We start from the raw sequence: 16,717 nt of genomic DNA, 5'->3' as shown, positions 1-16,717 counted from the left end.
TGGCACAAAAACAGAGAGGTAGATGTCTGGAATAGAATAGAGAATCAAGAGATGAATCCAGCTACTTACCGTTATTTAATCTTTGACAAGCCATATTTCTAATTTTAAATGTAGTATTTATGTTTTAAAGTGATTTCAAAAGATACTCAATGTTGCCTGTTATTTATTATTTCATGAAATTGTAGAGTTAATATTTTCATATCTTTTTCATCATACTTTAGAAAAGAGAAATTATAGAGAACAGTCTAGTAGTGTCCATGTTGAGAGAGTTATAAGTTAACAAATTTCGAACACATTTTTAGGTCAGATGATCATTTCTGTTTTAGAAATATATACAACATAGAGGTGTTAATATTTTAGTACAATTAGATAACATGCTAGAAAATTAGGCAATGTCAAGATAGTGTTTCTAAAATTGAAAACAAATTGAAGTAAGACATTAATTTTACCTGTTTCTGGTCTTTATTTGAATGTGATGATACATGATTATGTACTCATTTGTGTTTGGCTTCTTCTACTCAACTTGATACTTAGGAAATTAATGGATGGTGAGACCCATACCAATAGCGTGCTTCTATTTAACTATTGTGTCACCTTTCAGTGGATACACTACAGTTTATTGATTCTTTTGATGAACCGACATTTCAGTTGCTTTCAATTTTGTACATCTGTTTTGTTAAATTGTTTTTTAGTTGTAACTATTAGACTGCATTGGCAAATCATCTCTTAAAGTGACCACACCTGTTTTTTGCAGTTATTGTCTCTATGGTGGCAGTTGTGTGTATCGGTATCTACTAGTATGAGATAAAGGAATAAAAACACGGGTAATAGTGTTCGCTTTGGCGGCACATATACTAAAATTGGAATGATACAGAGAAGATTAGCATGGCCCCTGCACAAGGATGACACGCAAATTCGTGAAGCATTCCATATTTAAAAAAAAAAAAGAACACGGGTAATAAGCAAAGAATTCTTTTTTGTGTTTGTTTTTATTTCATGCTAATGTGAAGGTACATACATGTGGGTTATATATCTTGCTTTTGTAAAGTCAGAGTAGTAGTTGCATCCTTCACCCAAGGAGTGTGACACATATCCATGTAATGTACACGTTGGGTGGGAACTTATTCAACCACTTCCCCTCACTCTCCACTTGAGTTTAATTGATTTCTTCTCTCATGTGAGCATGTACTTGTTAATTTATTTGTTTAATTTAGTACATAGTACACATGATGATTCTTATCCATTCTTGTGATACTTTGCTTAGGAGAATGTTCTCCAAATTTGTCCAGGTTGTTACAAAAGAGACAAAATATCCATCTTTTTATGGTTAAATAGTATTTCATGGTATATATATACCACAGTTTATTAATCCATTCATATGTTGAAGGGCACTTGAGTTGTTTATACTTTTTCCAAGTATGGATTGTGCTGCTTACTTGCATAAACACTTGTGTGCAAATGTTCTTATGATAAAATGTCTTTTTTTCTTTTTCTACTGAGTAGATACCTAGTAAGGGGATTGCAGGATCAAATGGAGAGTCTACCTTTAGTTCTCCATGCTTTTTTTCAATAGAGGGTACACTAGTTTTCTGTCCCACCAACAATGCATGAGCTAATCCCTTCTCCTCACACCCATGCCAACATCTGCTGCTTTGGGCTATTCTCACTGGGTTTAAATGATATTTCAAAGTGGTTTTGATTTACATTTCTGATGTTTAAGGATGATGAGCATATTTTCATGTTTTTATTGGCCATCATTCTGTCCTCATGAGAAAAGTTTTTGTTCATGTCTCTTGCCAAGTTTTTAATAGGGTTGTTCACTCTTTGCTTGTTGATTTGCTTTAGTTTGATATAGATTATGGTTATTACCCTCTGTTGGATTTGTAGAATGCAAATATATTCTAAAATTCTGAAGGTTATATGTTTGTTAATTGTGTCCTTAACCATATAAAACCTTTTTAATTTGATCAGGTTCCATTTGTTTATTTTTGTTATTACTACAATTGCCAATGGAGTCTTCTTCATGAATTCTTTCCCTAGGCTGATAAGATTAAGAGTTTTTTTTCACAATTTCTTCTAGTGTTTTTATAGATTTATGCCTTGGATTTAATTTTTTTATCCATTTAATTTGATTTTATCATTTCAATTTTTCTGAGTGGTGACAGGTGTGGGTCCAGTTTTATATTTTTATGTATCGTTAACTATTTTTCCTGGTACAATTTATTGAATAGAGACTTTCTTCCCCTCCAGGATATGCTTTTGTTTGCTTTGTAAAAGATTAGATGGCAATATGAGGACAGTTTTATCTCAGATTCTCTACTCTGTTTTATAGATCTACATCTCAAGTTTTATGCCAATACCATGCTGTTTTTTGATCACTATTGACTTGTAATAAGACTTCAAGTGTAGTAAAGGAGTTCTTTAAAATTTATACTATTGCTGGAAAGCAATTGGCAGCCAAAGCCCTTTGAAAAAATTTGTCTGTACTAAAATGAAGAAATGCTAGTGTCATAATATAATGACACATATAATGATATCAGAATTTATCAGAATTTCTCCAAACTTCTAATTTTTATAAACTCCTTTTCTGTCATTAGATGTGGAAAATAATGTACAAGTTTTCCAAAGACCTTTGGGCCTCTTGAATAGAGTTATTGGTAATGCATAGTGACAAGTGAAAGCTAACAAATCTGACTTATCTGAAAATACAGAGTGACCTTAACGTTCATGTGCAATTTACTATATTAAACTATTTTAAATTGCACACAAACTTTATGGACACTCTATATTGACCTTGTTTCCATCCATGCAAAATACATAACAATTATGCCAGAAAATGTTCAGTAGCACCCCACATAAGTGTTTGTGGTACAATTTGGTGAGAAACATATATTTCCTTCCAATTTTTTAAATTAGTAATTATGAATGACACAGGGTGGGCGGTGCCCCAGACAGCTCCACAGAGCTGAGGGGCAGACCTGCTGCCTCCACCTGGGCAGTGTTGGTGGTCACAACCAGCAGAGGAACCAAGGGCTGGAGGCGGGGAGGGCAGGCAACTGCTGGGGAGACACTAGCACCTAATGTCTCCCTCCCCTTGCACTTGAGGCTGGACAAAGAATCCCCCATTTCCTAGGCCTGGTCAATTTCATGTATGTATCCTAAGCCTGGTCAGTTCCGTGAATGGACTGTATCATTCATTAATGCATTCTTTCACCTTGCCCCAGTGGAAGGGACCATATCCATTCATTTGTTACCAAGTCCTGGCCTGATGTAATTACAAAAGACCTATGAGGCTATATATACCCCTAGACAAAGAAGACAGGCAGAGAAAGAGAAGGAGAGAGAGACAAGCAGAGAAAGAGAGAGAGAGAGAGAAAGAGAGAGAGTGCGTTTTCTTCCCACTTGGGTTTTTCTCTCGGATAGGAGCTTTGGTGTTTTTTCTTTTCTGTAAAATAAATCCTGTCTTACCACTGATCTGTGGTCCATGGATTCATTCTTTGAATCACTGAGACCAAGGACCTATTGAAGGCGAAATTCCAGTATCATATTTTGGGGGTTCATCCAGGATAGAGGAAAATCTGTGGTAAGCAATGGGATCATTTACCTCTATCCTGCTTTTTTCTACAGTTATCATAATGGAAACTAATAATTTTGATGCCTGTCAGGTGGTAAATGTGCATAGTGTGGCTGCTGACCTCCAGGTCACAGGCAAGAGGCTGCTGGGGAATGAACTTCCTAATTCCCATTGGCTCCAGAAAGGAGCTGAAAGAAATGTTAGAAAGCTTTTGAAATTGTTCTGTATTCACTCCTTTTCTTTGGTTGAGAGCCAAGCAAAGAAGTAGCACCCAGAGGTCCTGGGGTCCACAACAATGGTTGTGACCCCAGGACACTAGAGGGCCTTCTGAAAAACATGCTATCCCAGATCTTTTACTATCTTCTCTTCTCTTCCATGTCCCCAAACTTTTTCTATTTATCTCTATAGACCCCTGCTGTTTTCCTCTTTCCTTGTAGTTTACATGCTTTGTTTGAATGTTGATAAAGGTTTGCTTTATGTATCCAGTTAAGCTCATACTGGCATATTCTGGTGTTTTTCAGATGTTGTAAGCATGCTTCAGATGTTGTGTGTTATAAGGTCCCTTTTATTGCCTTTCATTGCAAAATTAAATTCAATTGGCTTTTTGTGTGTTGGAGAAAAAAAGCTGAACCATGTTAACAGAGACATAGAAGTCAGTTCCAAAATGAATTCCAAAAGGGCAAAATGACTCCTCTATATGGCTTCTCTGGCCATAACCAGAGGCCTGTGAAGGGAAGCCCAGGGCAACTCCCCAAGGCAAGAATGGCCCTAAACCCTAGGCTACAGTTAGGTCTCTTAAAAATGAAGAAGGGCAAAGAAAATGACCCTGGGTATTTGATTTTTTTCTGGTTTATGGGTGTAAATGGGAAAGTTTAAATAATTCCAGGTTTCTTTAAGACTTGAGCTAGCTTTAACTAATTGTAATGCAAATGTTTCAAAGTCTCTCAACTTCAATTTGTTACTGAATTTGATTATTGTTGTCTTGCTAACTTTGGGAGAAAAAGAGAGGTTGGAAAACATAGCATTTAAGAGCTGCTCGTGATAGAAAGCCTATTTTCCTTTGTTACTGGGAATTTAGAAAAAGCTTTTAAAGATTATAAAAGGTTAAATGTGCTAGCACTGCACAGCTGTTTTCTCCAGGGCAGGGCTCATCCCCACTTTGATTTATACTCTGGGGCAGGCACAGAAAGGGGCAGAACTTGCATCATGTGGGACCAGGCTTCCAGGTATCTGATTTCTCAGGCTGTGCTTCTGGTAAGCAGTAAGCACAGGAGACCCAGTGAGTACAAAGTGTTACACTGGTAATTGTGGCCAAATCCAGACAAGTATAGGGCTTGAGGAGGCCATTCTCCTCAGGGGTTCTTCCTCAAGTATTGGAAGGACACTTCCTTTTGTTTGGCTGAAAGGCTTCTTGGGTTGTCAGAGTGATGCAGGACAAGGCAGCACCATGACCTGCTGCCTTAGCCCTGGAAGTGTTGACGCTCCTGCGGATGGAGGAACCAGCTTGAAGGGCCAGACACCACCTGCAGGGGAGATGCTGGCGCCTTGCTGTCACCTCCACGTGGACTCTGGCTGGTCAGTTTCATGGATGGGCCTTGCTGTCTCCTTCACATGCACTTCTGACTGGTGGATTTCCTGTCAGTTTCCAAGGCCTGAGAGTTCATTGGACAGCTGGCTGTAACTGACGGGACCCATACTCTAGCAGAACAACCCCCCTGCCATTATATAAACCCCTGAGCAGAGAGCCCAAAGACAGACCCCTGAAGAGGGAGTGGAAGAGCTTATTCTCCTCCTGGGTTCTTTCGGCCAGGGGGTTTGGTTTTTGTAGTTGTAGTAACGTTTGGTTTCTGAATAAATCCTGACTTACCCTGATCCTGTGGTCTGTCGATTCATTCTTCCTATCGCGGAGACCAAGAACCTGACATTCTGGTATCAAGAGAACGCTTTGACAATCCAGGAATACAGGGTGGGACTGATTAAAATACTGGATGTTTGTTCTTTCCCATACATGGGTAATGTTATCTCTCTAAGAAAACACCCAAAGAACATGTTTTCTTGGCAAGAGAACTGTCATCAGGTGGGACCAGACTCCCAGATACCTGATTTTTCAGCCTCTGTTGGCTGAGCTGCTGAGCTGTATTCTGAAGCACTGGGACATGTTTGATCTCCAGACGCTGAAAAAGAATGTATGGTTTTCTTCTGCACCCATAACTGGCCTCAGTATCAACTCTCCAATGATGAACATGGCCACCAGAGGATAGTCTTAACTTATGGTAAACAAGAGGAGAAATGGTCTAAATTATCTATGTGTAAGCTGTCTTTTTTCTCAGAGACAACCTCCAACTGTGTAAAACCTGTCAGATAGATTCAGCTCTTCTCATTGTAATAACTTCCTGAGAGAGATGTTGTCACTGCCTAGTTCACTTCCTCCATGTCTTTAGAAAACCCCAAGAAGAAATCTATTCTCAGAGTTTCTTCTGTTGGGACCTCCAGAAAGCAATTGTATCCTTCTTTATGTCCCTTAGTTGAAACTGCGAGTGGTGAAAGAGGAAATGCTTCTGTATTCACTTCACTTTCTACAGCCAATTTAAAACAGAGTAAGGTAGATTTAGGAAAATTTTCTGATGACCCCTATAGGTACACGGATGTTCTCCAAGTATTAAGACAAAGTTTTGATCTCTCTTGGAGAGATGTAATGCTACTACTAGATCAAACTTTAACTTTTAATGAAAAAAAAATGAAGTTTTGGATGAGGCTATAAAATGAGGAGATTTGGGTTCATGTCCAATACTGATGGCAGTATGTCTCCTGAGGAAAGGGAAAAAATACCCCATGGGAAGGCAGGCAGTTCCCTTTGAGGATCCTGAATGGGACCAGAGAAACAAGGTGGCTGGTCCAGGAAGGTTTACATCAATCCAAGAAAATGCCCGTGAAATATTCTAAGTTGTCTAATATTTACCAGAAGCAAAGTGAGAATCCCTCAACTTCTCTTGAGCAGATTAGAGAGGTGAGGAGAAAACACACTTAGTTGACATTCAACTCCAAATTATTTTAAAAGATAAATTTATTAATCAGGTGACCCAAGACATTCAAAGAAAACTCCAGAAATTGGCTTTAGGCCTGGATAATAACTTGGAGAATCTTCTTGTAATGGCTACAGTGATCTTTTATAACTGACATCAGGAGAAAGAAGAGGAAAAAGAGAGAAGGGATAGAAAAAGAATGACAACACTAGTAATTGCACTCCAACAAATGAGCACTATTCAGGGGCAGAGAGAATCCAGGGGAGCTAAGAACAAGTGCTTCCAATGTGGTCAGACTGGCCACTTCAGGAGAGATTACCCCTCCAGTACTATCAGTTTGGCAAGCCACCTGGACCCTGCTCAGAATGCAAGGGTGACCACTGGAGGGTAGCAAAGGCCTCCTGGGACAGTGATTTCATCAGCATCCAAACTGGACTGAGGACAGACAGGACAGATTCTCCTGGCACCAGCTGTGTCCTCACCCCTCAAGAGCCCTGGGTCTGCCTCATAATGGACGTCCAGGAGACAGAATTTCTTCTGGACATTGGAGCAACCTTTTCTGTACTTCTCTCTATCCCTTGTCTAGTATCCCCAAATCTGTAACTATACAGAAGATATCTGGAAAGCCGGTTACCAACTTTTTCTCTCAGCCTTTAAACTTCAATTGGGATGACTGGCTGTTCTCTCATGCCTTTCTAATCATTCCTGAAAGTCCTGCACCCCTTTTGGGGAGGGATATACTAACTAAAGCGAGAACAACTATTTGTGTGAAAACGGGATAAGAACCTATATTACTCCTTCCCTTATTAGAGATAGAAATTAACCCAGAAGTATGGGCTACTAAGGAACGGGTGGGAAGAGCAAGACCCAATCCAGACATGGTTTTGTATACAGATGGAAATTTTTTCTTAGAACAAGGAACTTGCAAAGCAGGCTATGCTGTAGTTACTCAGTATGCTGTAATTGAGAGTAAGTCTCTCCCTTCAGGAAACAGTGTGCAATTAGCTGAACTAATAGCTTTAACCTGTGCTTTAGAAATGGGAAACAAATGAGTCAGTATATACACTGACTCAAAATATGCCTTCCTCATTTTACATGCCCATGCTGCCATTTGGAAGGAAAGACAATACTTAACTTCCAATGGCTCCCCCATAAAGTATCGTCATGAAATAGGTTGTTACAAGATGTTCAGATGTTCATGTTCCCCAAGAAGTAGCAGTTACTCATTGTATGGGACACCAAAAAACCTTAGATGGTATTTCTGAAGGTAACAAACTTGCTGATAAAGAGGCTAAAAAGGCAGCACAGAAAGGAAAAATTCCCCTTGTGGCACCTCTCATTTGGGAGGGCTCACTTGAGAATCATGTACCTCAATATACCCCCAAAATAAAAGAAATGGGCTTTATCCAAAGACTATTCACTACTTCCATCAGGCTGGCTACAAACTAAAAGTGGTCATTTGCTATTACCTACTGCAAGTCAATGGAAAATACTTAAAACCTTACATTAGTCTTTTCATTTTGGCACTGGAAGTACCTATCAAATGGGTAAAGCTCTCTTTCATGGAATAAACTTGTTATCTAAACACATAACAAGGACTTAGTAGGTATGTTAGAGAAGCAATCCTTCAAATCATCATCTAGGTTTCCCAGGTATACAAAAACAAGGTAAATATCCAGGTGAAGATTGGCAAATAGATATCACTCATCTCCCTAAGGTACATGGTATACAATATTTGCTGGTATTTGTGGATACTTTTACTAAGGGGGTTGAAGCATTCCCTTGTAGGACAGAGAAGGCCCAGGAAGTTATAAAGGCTTTAGTACATGAGATTATCCCCAGGTTTGGACTCCCTTGAAGTTTGCGAAGAGATAATGGGCCAGCCTTCAAAGCAGCTGTTACACAGGGACTATCTAAAGCCCTGAGCATAAAATGTCATCTATACACTTCTTGGAGGCCCCAATCCTCTGGGAAGGTAGAAAAAAATGAATGATAAAATCAAAGGACAGTTACAAAAGCTAACTCAAGAGATTCATGTCCCTTGGACTAAATTACTTTATACTGTTCTCCTTAGAATACAACATTTACCTCAGAAACTCAGTTGTAACCCATTTGAATTATTATATGGAAGACCCTTTTTAACTAACGATTTATTATTAGATCAAGAAACTACAGTATTAGTAAAACAAATGACTTCTTTAGCTAAATTTCAACAAATCCTTAAAAACTTCCCAGCTACATTTTTACATTCAACACTAAAAAAGCTTTTCTCTCCTGAATAAAATCCTGGAACCCACTACCTCCTACAGAAATGGACCATGAAGAGAATCAACCAGAGTCCACCTACACTTGTGAACCTAAAGAAAACTTAAAGTTATTATTTAGAATCAAGGAAAGTATTAATATAGTTTTCTTTTAATATCACTATATTATTTACATCACACCACTGACACCTCCCCTCCTCTCACTGTTGTACCCTTGCCTTTTAATATGCTAATAAAATTTGTGTCTTCCAGAAAGGATGTCCTGAAGCCATGCACAGTGGTTCCAGCCCAAGACCTAATTCTATTATGGACCTCTGGATGGCTCTCCCTCCAGAGAATCCCTAACTGCCCTTTTCCATCATTGCAGGATTCAGCAGGAAGCAGTTAAATTGAGTCTTCACCCTTTTTCCCTAACAGCAATTAGAGTTTTTATGTGGAGAGGGAGAATTGATATAGGGCTGGTGGATGCCAGCCATCTAGGTGGAGCTCAGGGATGGACTTGCTGCCTTTGTTTTGGCCGTGTTGGTATGGCCACAGCGGACAGAGGAACCAGTGGGCTGGAGGGTGTGGGCAGGGGGCCCACAGCAGGCTCCAGTACCCAGAGGGGCCAGACAACTGCTGAGGACACACCAGTGCCTTAGTGTCTCCCTCCCCTTACACTTGCCTATGAACAGGGGACTCCCCATTTCCTATGCCTAGGTCAATTTCATATAAGTTTCCTAGGCCTGGCCAATTCCATGAATAGATTATGTAGTTCATTAATGTATTCATTTACCTTGCCCCCATGAAAGGGACTACATTTATTACCAAGTCCTGGCCTAATGTAACTACAAAGCACCCACGTGACTATATAAACACCTAGACATAGAGAGACAGAGCTTTCTTCCCACTTGGTTTTTTCTCTCTGCCAGGAGCTTTGGTGTTTTTTCTCCATAAAATAAATGCTGTTTTACCTGATCTGTGGTCCGTGGATTCATTCTTTGACTCACCGAGACCCAGAACCTATATTTTTCCTATTTGGTTGAAACTACCTAATATATAATACCTAAAGAAAAAAATAATGGGCAGAATCAGATTTTTACAAGGTTTTCCTTTTTATTTTGATTTGCATGTGCATATTTAACGTATATGCAGGGACATACAATCGAAGTCAAAATGTTTTACTGAACACATTTTAGCAAGTCAATATTAAAACAAGTACAAACAAATTTTGACATTTCTTGCTTTGGATATTTATAAAAGAAGAAAATTATTTATTGATATTAACCAAGTGGTGTTTGTAGCCTTTTCAATAAATCACAAAGTGAATACTATATATTTACCAGACTTTTCTAAATAAATTATTCTATGTGCAGGAACATGTTTTCAGTGGCTTTTCTATTGTGTTCTGTTCCTCAATATTTGCTATTAAAATGTGTTTGATGTAATTGACTACATTAATTTGATGTATCTTTAAGAAAAGTATGGTATAATTTTACACCTCAACTGGCATTGTGTCAAAGTGATACCAGAATTTCAGGTTCTTGGTCTATGTGATTTGAAGAATAAATCCATAGACCACAGGTCAGTGGTAAGACAGAATTTATTTACAGAAAAGAAAATGAAAACACTAAAGCCCCCAGAGAGAAAACCCAAGTCGGGAGAAAAGCTCTCTGTCTCTCTCCTGTCTCTCCCTCTCGGATATATATAGGTGTATGTGTTCCTTGGCCAGGAAATGAATGTACACAGTGCCTTCTTCTGGGGCAAGGAGAATGAATGTATTAATGAATGGACACAGTCCATTCACGGAATTGAAGCCTAGGAAACTTATATGAAATTGACCTAGGCATAGGAAATAGGGGTTCCGTATTCAGTCATAAGTGTAAAGGGAAGGAGACACCGAGGCGCCAGTATCTCCCCACCAGTTGTTCTGTCCCTTTGGCTATTGGAGCCTCCTGTGGGGGTGGGAGGCCCCCCGCCACCCCACCCCCACTTGCTTACGCTCCTCTGCGGGCTGGCGCAGCACCAAGACCACCAAGCCTGAGGCGGCAGGTCCTCCAGCTCAGCTCAGCTCAGCTGGCTGGGGCGCCACCAGTCCTGTATCAAGAATATTAGTTACTCCACAACCACATAAATTGGTTCTATTTTTTTGTTTGTTTGTTTGTTTTTGTAACTTTGGCCATTGTGATGGGTAAATCATGGCATTTCATGATTTACATTTTCACTTCTCTGATGATGATGATTCTGAATCTCTATTCTTTTGTTTATTGGCTCTCTTAATGTGTTCTTTTGGGAAATACCTGTTTAAGTCTTTGACTCACTTTTTCCCACTTGATTATTCCTCTTTCATTTTTTAAACTGATTTCTAAGTTTTTTTTTTTTTAATACAGTATATTCTGGATAAGAATATTCTGTTTAGCATATGTACTGTAAATATATTCAATTTCTTTTTACAGTCAATATTTTCTTTTGATAAGCATATTTTTAATTGTAGCAAGACAATTTATTGTATGTCTTTTATTGTTAGCACTTTGTGTCTTAAGAAATTATTGGTTAGAAAACATTCCTGATGCTGGCGTAGCCCCACGGCTGGTCAGAATATGGAGGAGAAACGCGAAGACCTGCCAGCCTCATCTGTTGGCAGAGAGCCAGAAAGTGGGGTCCCATCTAATTCTTCAACTGATCCCGACGTGAATTCAAGGGAGAGCTTGGACAAGCACAGGGACGAAGATACAAATCAAAACCCAGGCTCCCAAGATAACGTGCAACCAGAAGACCAAAATGAACGCGTAGCCGGCGTGGCGGGCAATGCTGACTTCTCGGGGCTCTGCTTCCCCAGATGCTCCGGGTGACAGTGGAGAACCCCGTGTTCCAGTCTGTGACCTGGGGTGACGGCGGAGACACCGCCATCTGCGAGGAGGACCTTTCCCAGAGAGAGAGATTCTCTGCCGGAGAGGCTCAGAGGGGATATCTGAAACAGACAGCTTGAAGAGTTTCATTCGTCAACTTAACTTTTGCAGGTTCAGCAAAATACGCTCCAACAACTCCTCGGTTCCATCCTTTCCCCCTGTCCTCGGTGTGGGCTCCAGTAACCACCTGGGGTTGGAAACAGTTGGGTACCTCTGCTTCAGGTCGGTCAGCACGCTTCATTTTCCAGTTCCACAACCGCATCCCAGCTAAGTTCTCGGGGCACTGCGAAGTTTCCCCAGTGTCAATAAGTCCAGCTCCCACTCTGGGACCACACTGTCCCCCTTCCCGACCAGGGCCTGATCTGGGCAGAAGTCACCCCGAGGCCTCCACCAGCAGCTCCCTGCAGGCGTCGTCTTCCCAGTCCCTCCCAGTCCGCTGCTTCTGTCACCAGGCAGTCACCGGAGTCCCATGCCACGGTAGGGTCAAAGGCAGGGCAGGGGGTTCAGATAACTCTGGTCTATCCCATGACGTCTTTGGGGAGCTCACCGAACAGGGTAGGGACAGCTCTCGTCATTGTCCTCAGATGGCTTCACTCAGTTGTGTCCTTCAGAGCCCCTTGGGTGACCCGCTCCTCAATCCCTTTGTCCCACCGTTGCTCTCCAGGGTCAGAGGATGCCCCCGATCTGTCCTCCGAAATGACCGGTGTCCTTGTAAAAAGTTAGAGATATTTAGAGACAGTGAGTCAGAAATGGCTCTGGACTGAGCACGGGCGTCCAATATATGCTATCCATGAAATTCTAGAGTCCCCGTATCAGGGCCACAGGCTGCTTAGGTCACTGTCCTCTGTATTTGTCGCATGATTTCAGAAAGGTGGCTCACAGCCAGTCTGAAGAGGGGATCCTGACCAAGTATGGGGGAGGAGACAGGTGACAGGGTCTCCAAATTCTTTTCTTAAAGTATATAAAAGGTACGGTTCCATTCCCTCTCAAAAGAAATTATTGGCTTCATCATTTTACTATTTATCTTCTAAAATCTTTATTAATTATATGATTCATCAAGTACTATTTTTAATGTATCTGTGAGTGGTCATTTTTTCCATATATGTGCATTCAATTAAACAAGCAGCATATTGAGCAAACCATCGTTTCTCAAAGCATTTTAGTGGTAATTTTGTCATTATCCAGGAAGCTGTGTGAGTTTGTGTCCACCTATCCACTTTTTATTTTGGTTTGTTGCTATCTTTGTCAATGTTTGCCTCCAAATCACTATGGTGACTTCATAAATCCTTTTTACAGTCTTAAGTTGACACATAACTGTACACACTTATGGGGTGCAGTAAGATGTGTCAATATATAAGCATATTGTGTAAAGATCAAATCAGAATAGTTAGCACTTTCATCATCTCAAATATTCAGCATTTCTTTGTGATGAGAATATTCAAAATCCTCACTTCTACCTCTTTTGAGTTATAGCAAACATTATTCCTAACCATCATCAGCCTCTGTATAATAGCACATCAGAACTTAGTCTTCCTGTGTAACTGGGGCTCCTGTCCTCATTATCCAATATCCTCACATGCTCCTCTCTTCCCATCAACAGTCTCTACTCTCTATGGGATTAACTATTTTAGATTTCATGTATGAATGATATCATGCAGCATTTGTCTTTCTGTACCTAGCTCATTTCTCTTAACATGCTCTCCTCCAGGTTCATTCATACTGCCCCATATGGCAGGATTTACTTTTTTAAAATAGCTGAATAGTATTCCATTGAATAAATAGAACACATTTTCTTTCTACATTCATTGATTGATGGACACGTGGGTTGATTCCTATCTTGGCTAATGTGAACAATGCTTCAATAAACCAGAAACAATTGGAGTGAAGATATCTCTTTGACATGTTGTTTCATTTATTTTGGGTATGTGCCCAGTAGTAGATTACTCTAGCATGTGGTATCATTCTATGTTTAATATTTTGAGAAACCCCATACTGTTTTTATTGGCTGTACTAATTTGCACTGTCACCAACAGTATCTAAAAGTTCCCTTCCTTTATCTCCTCACAAGTATTTGCTTTTTAAAATCTTTTTAATAATAGCTATTCTGTCTTGAGGTGATATCTCATTGTGGTTTTAATTTGCATTTTCCTAACAATTAGTGATGTTAAGTATTTTTAAATATATTTATGGTCTTTTGTATATCATCTTTTGAGAAATATTTATTCAGATCTTTCAACCATTTTTTAAATTTGATTATTTGTTTTTTGCTACTGAGTAGAGTTCCTTATTTAGATTCTGGATATTTACACCTTGTTAGATGTATAGTTTACACATGTTTTTTCCCGTTCTGTCCATGTCTCTATATTCTGTAGGTTACTTCCTTTTCTGTACAGAAACACATTAGCTGATGAAGTTCCCTTTGTTTACTTTTGATGCTTTTTGGTTTTTATAAAAAAAAAAAAAAAAGCCTTTTCTCAGAACAAAGCAGTGGAGTGTTCCCCCACTGTTTCTCCTAGAAGTTTTATAGCTTCAAGTTTTATATTTAAGTTAAAATTTGAGTTGACTTTTGTATACAGTGAAAAGGGATCTAATCTCATTCTTCTACAATATTCATACATAGTTTTCTCATAACCATTTATGGAAGAGATTATCCTTTCTTGATATTTTTGTCAAAAACCAGTGAACTGTGATTACATGTGTTTGTTTTTAGGTTCTCAATTCAGTGGTATATGTCTATTTTTATGCGAATAGCACGCTGTTTGGTGACTACAGCTTTGTAGCATAACTTCAGTTTTTGTTTTTCCTTTTGCTTAAAATTTCTCTTGCTATTTGGGGTCTTTTGTGGTTCTGTATTAATTTTAGTATTGTTTAGTCTATTTTATTAAGGTATGTCATTAGCAAAAGTGCAAACTGCTTTAAGTAGAGTGAACATTTTAACATTATTCATTCTTACAAGTCATGAACATTAGATTTCTTACCATTTATTTGTGTTTTCTTTAATTCCTTTTACCAATGTTTTATAGTTTTTATTGTACAGATCTTTGCCCTTCTTGGCTAAATGCTTTCCTATGTCCCCCTTTTTTTGTTGCTATTGTTAATAAAATTGCTTCCATAATTTATTTTTTACACATTTTCGTCATATAGAAATGCTTCTAATTTTTTATGTTGATCTAATACCCTAAAACTTTATATAATTTTAAAATGAATTTTAATAGTTTATTAGAGTCTTTAAGGTTTTATTATATTTATATGATTATATGATCTTGAAACAGGGACAATTTGCCTTCCTCTTCTATTTGGATGCCCTTTATTGCCTTCTCTTGCCTAATGGCCCTGGTTTGGAATTCTAGCACTATGTTTAATAGAAGTGGTAAATGGGGGCATCTAAGTTATTTCAAATCTTAGACGAAAACCTTTCAACTTTTTCTCATTCAGTATGATGTTAGCTGTGGGTTTGAGCCACAGTTATTTAGATTTTGCAAGAATCAGGATACTAAAATCTGCCTTTAGTGAGGGATTAAGAGAACTTCCGATCAAGGCAGAAGGTGAAGAGGAAGCAAGCAAATCACATGGAAAGAGAAGAAGCAAGAAAGAGAAAGGCAGGAGATGCCCCACCCTTTGAAAGTGTGGCTCTGGCGTAAACTAATAGAAATGCTCATCCTTACACAAAGTCATGGAAACTAAACAAAATGCTGAATGATGGTTGTGTCAATGAGGAGGTAAAGACAGAAATCAAAAGATTCTTAAAACGGGCTTCTGTTGTGAATGGCACACATGAGGCAACTCACTGCTGTTCGTGTGGAATAGACATCAACAGATTTCAGAAACATCATTTTTTAGTATGTTATCAAAATTGTGGATCCAACAAAAGCAGTCCTGAGACAAAAACTCAGAGCCTTAAATCCCACATCCAAATGACAGAAAGATCACAAGTTAACAATATGAATCATCTTAAGGAGTTAGAAAAGGAAAAGCATATCAATTCTAAACCCATCAGAAGAAAAGAAATTACCAAAATCAGAGGAAAACTAAATAAAATTAAGAGCAAAAGAATTGTACAAAAGATTAATGGAACAAAAAATTTGATTCTTTTAAAAAGTAAACAAAATTGACAAGCCTCTAGCTAGATTAATCAGAAACAGACGAGAAAGGACTCTAATAAACTCATTTAATATCTCAGAATACTATGAAAATCTCTATGTTCACAAACTCGAAAATACGGAGGAAAGGGACAAGTTTTGAAAACACCTTCATAAGCTCAATCAGGAAGATATAGAGCCCTCAACAGAGCAGTATAAAGAACCAAGATTGAAGCAACAATAACAAATATTCTAACAAAAAAGGTCTCAGACCAGATGGTTTCACACCCAAACTTTACCAAGCCTAAAAAGAAGAGCTTGTGCTTACACTGCAAAGAATTATTCCTGAACATTGGGAAGAAATCCTCCCTAAGTCATTCTACAAAGCCAGTATCACCTTGATGCCAAACCCAGGAAAGGACACAACTAAAAAAGAAAACTACAGAACTGTCCTTTATAACAACAGATACAAAAATTCTCAGTAAAATCATAGCAATCCAAATTCAGCTTCATATTTAAAAAGTTATCATGACCATACTGCCTTTATCCCACAGATGCAAGGATGGTTCAACATATGCAGATCTAAAAATGTAATATATCACATAAATAGATGCAAAGCAAGGACTATATGGTCTTTCAATACAAACAGAAAAAGCTTTCCACAAAATCCAGGACTATTTATTTTGTGATAAGAACACTTAACAAAATAGTCATAGATGAAACTTATCTCAAAGTTATGAAGTCTATATATAACAAATGCACAGCCAACATCCTGTCGAATGGGGAGATAGTGAAAGCTTTCCTGCATAGAACTGGAACCAGACAAGTGTTGCCCACTATCTCCACCTCAGCTCAATGTAGTGCTGTAAAGTCCTAGCTCAAACACTGA

The 16,717-nt window shown here is 38.8% G+C and overlaps 1 non-coding gene and 1 pseudogene across 1 annotated transcript; both read left to right on the top strand.

The window, feature by feature from the left end:
* The first annotated feature begins 830 nt into the window (after positions 1-830).
* On the top strand, positions 831-937 carry LOC128590948 (U6 spliceosomal RNA). The gene has a single exon (XR_008381407.1). It is a non-coding gene; the product is annotated as a U6 spliceosomal RNA (small nuclear RNA).
* A 14,557-nt stretch (positions 938-15,494) lies between these two features.
* Positions 15,495-15,613, top strand: LOC128591075 (uncharacterized; annotated as a pseudogene).
* Positions 15,614-16,717: the final 1,104 nt, after the last annotated feature.

This window comes from Nycticebus coucang, chromosome 7 (assembly GCF_027406575.1).
Source record: "Nycticebus coucang isolate mNycCou1 chromosome 7, mNycCou1.pri, whole genome shotgun sequence".
Classification (NCBI taxonomy): domain Eukaryota; kingdom Metazoa; phylum Chordata; class Mammalia; order Primates; family Lorisidae; genus Nycticebus; species Nycticebus coucang.
Note: the sequence above shows the minus strand (reverse complement) of the source record. Positions and strands in the feature narration are given on the sequence as shown.